We start from the raw sequence: 5061 nt of genomic DNA, 5'->3' as shown, positions 1-5061 counted from the left end.
TACAGGGGCATAAGTATACACCCCCCTATGTTAAAATACAGGGGCATAAGTATACACCCCCCTATGTTAAAATAAAGGCGGCATAAGTATACACCCCCCTATGTTAAAATACAGGTGGCATAAGTACATATACTCATATATAAGTATATATACACTTATACATTTATTTATTTACTATACATTTGCAAAGAAAATTGATGTCCTTCCAGGTTGGATTTTACCTCATTTTTTAATTAAGACATTAAGACACATTTCCACATCATGATTTCTAATTCCTGTTTAACACGTGTGAGCACCACTGTGTGTGAATCTTCCTCCAACGTTCCTATTTATTGTCATATCTCAATCTTTAACTTCACTCAATTAAGTTGACACCCAACATATTACAATAGAAGGGACCATTTTAATTGTTGTGTCAACATTTGTTCATTTGGCTCATCTGTATGTTTTAATATAAGGGTCTGTACTTGATCAATAGAATATTAATAACATTGAGTGATGACGTCCTGTGCAGAGAATGAACTCGCATCCCCTCTGTGTGCGCGCTGTAATCTGATTTTTTTATTCATTTCTGTGGGTCATGATCAGGTACCAGGATGTACATCAAATTAATGCGACACAACAAGGTAAAAAAAAAACTATGAACAATTTCAGAGTTTCATCAAATCAGAGTTTCATCGCTATTTTTCCATACACGTTCCCTTAATCCTTATTATTGATCACACCGACCCACCCCTACCAACCGGCCCCCCTTCCCCCAACCCAGCCTACATGTCACACACACACACACACACACACACACACACACACACACACACACACACACACACACACACAATAAAATAAAAACAATGTTCATGAAGGCGGTTGTAAAGACATGCGCCACAGGGCATTGCATATCAAATTATTTATGTGTGTGCTTGAATTTGAGCTTCTTAGATCTTTTTTTTTTTGGAGTTCAAACATGTTGAGTGGATGCCATGCCAGCTCGCTGTATATGTTTTCTTCAGTAAGAAGCCATGTGATTCCTAGATATGAAATTGGAAGATCGATTCCATCGTTGTAATTGGCAGATTGTTTTAGCGTGGGAGTAGGAGGTGAAAACAGGACCTTTGGACATTCTGGACTCATGAAGACCTTATCTAAATTCTACTAAATCTTCAGGTCCTATTTCCAATCTCTGCCAGAGCATCGCATTTAAAAAAAGACCTACAAATATTTCCATTCCCCTATTATTACAAATAAAGCATTTCGTTCAGTGTGTGTAACTAGAAGATGAATAAGGGGAAGCAGTGAGTGTTAAGATAACAGGAACCGGGGACAGGAACCGGGGACGTTGTTACGCATCTCTTAATGAACAGTGTGGGGTTGTCAACATCTACTTTAAGTGACTTGTTTATTTAATGCCTTCAAAAATGAGTATTTGTACTGACAGATTTTAACGACTCCTGTAATAAACACAGACAGGCATGTTTCTGAGAAAAGGAAGCAAATTTACTCCAACACTGCCCAGAAGAACCCTCTTCAAAAAAGAATTTGTCTTATTTTCCCAGTCCACTTTGTCTCTTTTCTTCCATTTTCTCAACTTTGATTGACTTCTTTTGTTTCTGTCTCCATCAAGGATTCTTTTACTTTTACGTTTTCTTTCCTTTTCTCCTTACTGTTACCTTTATCTCTCACTCTCCTGCTCATTTGTTATTAAATCATTTGCCTCTCCCTCCCTCTTTCTCTCTGAGTCTCTCACCATATCTAGCGGGCTTGTCCTGAGTCTGTCAATCTGTCAACCAGTTATGTGTGACAACAAATTGTCCAATCACACGGGCCGGGGACAGCTCCCACCACAGTGCATCGCCTTACCAATCAAGGTGACAGATAGCTGCGCGTGTGCGTGTGTGTGTGTGTGTGTGTGTGTGTGTGAGATTGTGGTTCCCACGTGTCCACAGTTAACACATATAACAAAGTGGGTCACAGACTCAGGTTTAAATCAGGTATTATCTCATATGACAGCAGTACTGCCATGTTTTAATGAGCCCGGCTCCACAGAGAGAATAAATCTGGATCCTGCACCGGAGACCTTAAAGCTCTAATCCTGTTTCTTTTTTTTTTTTCTTTTGCAGGGGCGGGGATGTGTGCTCTTGGTTTTCTCATGTGCTGGGTGCAGTAAGTGCTGCTCATTATTGTTGTGCTGGGTTTGTCTTACACTGCATTTACCAGGGGTCACCTGTCAGTCCAGTACAGCAGTGCAGGACGGTACACAGTTATATATTTCTCCCTGGACCTTCTGTCACTTTATTGCACACAAACCAGAAGCATGCATAGTGGATGTATTCTTTTCTTTTAAAATAAAGGTGCCAAGGTAAGAATGAAAACATAATTGACAACCATGAAAGTCAAGTAAATTGCCAGATCTTTGTCCACAGCGATGGTGTGTCTGGTCCAAACAGGCTCTGGTTTATTGGCCTTTCTTTAAACCAATCAAAATCCTAGAGAAAAAAGTGAGTTTTGTCTACACCACAGATACATAGGAGAGATATAGCACTCCGTACACAGCAACTGTGGCTCTGCAAAAAGGTTTTGGGATAGAACTTGTTTTGGTAAAACATTTGCACCCTGCAGAAGAAAAGGCCACATTTAATATTAAATGACGTTAACTGTTCACACAATACTATAACGTGAGCTATTTAAATCAGCTGCTACGTGGTTGCACCTCATAATCTCTGACCAGTGTATCTCTGTGTGTACTCGGTCCACAGCGACCCCACCAATCAGTCCCAACACGTCCCAGTTAGAGAAGAAATGTCCTAAACATATTCTTTAGACCTTTGTAAATAACGGACGGATGTAAATAACATCCCTCGGTCTTCCCCCTCCTTGTCATCTCTTCCTCTTCCTCTTCCTCTTCTTGTCGTCTATTATTGGTGTGTGGAGACAGTGTGTGAAGCCTGGTGTTGCGGCTTTATTTACCTCTGGAGACAGGGCTGACATCCGTCTGCTTTCCATCCGGGAGAACAACCCGTGCTGACCATTGCCCGACGGAGGAATGGGGGACAGGTAGATAGAGAGAGAGAAAGAGTGAGATAGGGAGCGGAACAGGTGTGGAGACCGGGTTCCGTCACTGATTTTTAAAATTAAGATCGGTTGGTAATTTAATAAAATAAATACAAAGGGCGAAAAGTATGTATGGACACAAGGGCGAATGAAAGAAGAAAGCAGACTAACTGAAGCACTTTGAGTGTCTATAATGAAGCAGCATATGAATGTAATTTTTAAAAATTATTATGAACTGCGACGGAAATTTAGTTAAAAGAGGAGAGTGATGGAAATAGAGAGTGAAAGAGGAAGGCCAAGAAGGGAAAGTTCAGCAGGAGCACAGGGACTTGAGTAGGATGAAAGAGAAAGGCAAAGAAAAAGTGAAAAGGAAGGGGGATGCAAGCTCTCTCTCCATCCAGATGAAGGGAACGCGGCAGGCTGCACCCTACAAGCAAAGGGAGGAAACTGAGAACTTGCAAAAATCTGTCACAACACACGCTTCTAGAGAGAGAGAGAGAGAGAGAAAGAGAGAGAGAGAGAGAGAGAGAGAGAGAGGGGACGAAGGCAAGGAAAACAGAGGGAAGGGGAGACGAGGGAGCGCGAAGTGTGAAGGGAGAAGGAAAGGAGGAGGAAAGAAGAAGAAAAGGAGAGGAGATAAGGAAAGGTAGGACGGAAAGGAACGAGGGGAACAAAGTAGTGAGGAAAGATGAGATAAGGTGTGATGAGGAAGAGGAAACAGGAGGAAAAAGAAAGCAATAGGAGGGAGTGGAGATGGGGGAAGAAGGTGGTTGGGAAGAAAAAACGGGGATGAGAAAGTAGGAGAAACTAGGAGAAATCTGAAGATGAAGTGTCATCTTTCTCTCGTCTGATTTACAGTGCGGCCATCATTTAGTGCTGTAGTCTTCCAGACTCGAGTCTTTCTATGATCTTGGACTTGGCTTGGACTCGTTGGTACCTGCACTCAGATCTGTCCCGGACTCGTCCATTGGTCTCGCCAAATCATCCAGTTGGTCTCGGCTGAATCCAGCACTCCATGCCTTTCTTCTAACGTAACATCCTCCATGTTTTGTCATGTATTGTGTGTACACTCATGACTCAGCGAGAGATGTGTGTACCACGTGAAGACATGTGACCCTGTGGTCCACCTATGGTTCCCTTTCCAGAACATCTCGCTTGTTCTGAAAACGCGTGTTGGTTTAAATTTAACCCTTGTGGTGTCTTCCCTTCAAAACTGAAAGTCAGATCTTTTTCTGACGCTTTTTATCAATGTTTTTTTTACTTTTTCTTATGTTTTTGTCCCTTTTTCAACACTGTTTTCAACGCTTGTCACGTTTAACACTCCGTAACACTAACTTATTAACTTTATTTTTAAAGTTATTTTGGGAATTTATGCTCAATAAACTTCCTTTATAGGAAATAATACCTACTTTTTGAGTTAGAAAAGCAGAAATTATGAATAATTGAGACTAAAATTAAAGGAATGGGTGTTTGGATTTGTCAACTTTGACTCAATGCTATTGCAAAACCACTTCAATGTTTTTTCAAATGCTAAAAAATGTTGAAAATTGAACAAGACGCCCCAAAATTACTGAAAGTAGAGATTTGTGCTTGCCAAAGAGCGTTGTGTGGAATCCATCATGTTATTTTGGGGAATTGAAAAGAACATTGATATATGAAAAGGACAACATGAGGGTTAAAATCCATCTAGAGCGGGCATTGACATTGGTCCCCTGTTGTATGTTTAAAATGTGAAGTTGCACTTTATCTGACTTGGAAATTGCTCTACTCAAATTGCCCATGTTATGAGAAAAAACATTTTTCTGGGATTTGGGGTATTTTATGTCTCTGGTGTTTCCACACGCATACAAACCCATCCATGCGGTTTTGAGTGAGATTCTGGGTGTTTCCCAATGTCAAGTAAGGATCCTTGAAAGCCTGAATTTCGAGGATGCCACGTCATCAACGTCCGTCGAAGGACCGTTCCAATGTCAAGAATCCTCCAAATTCCTCCAAGGACTGAGTCCTTCATTC

Source organism: Etheostoma cragini, chromosome 4, assembly GCF_013103735.1.
Source record: "Etheostoma cragini isolate CJK2018 chromosome 4, CSU_Ecrag_1.0, whole genome shotgun sequence".
NCBI classification, from domain to species: domain Eukaryota; kingdom Metazoa; phylum Chordata; class Actinopteri; order Perciformes; family Percidae; genus Etheostoma; species Etheostoma cragini.
Note: the sequence above shows the minus strand (reverse complement) of the source record.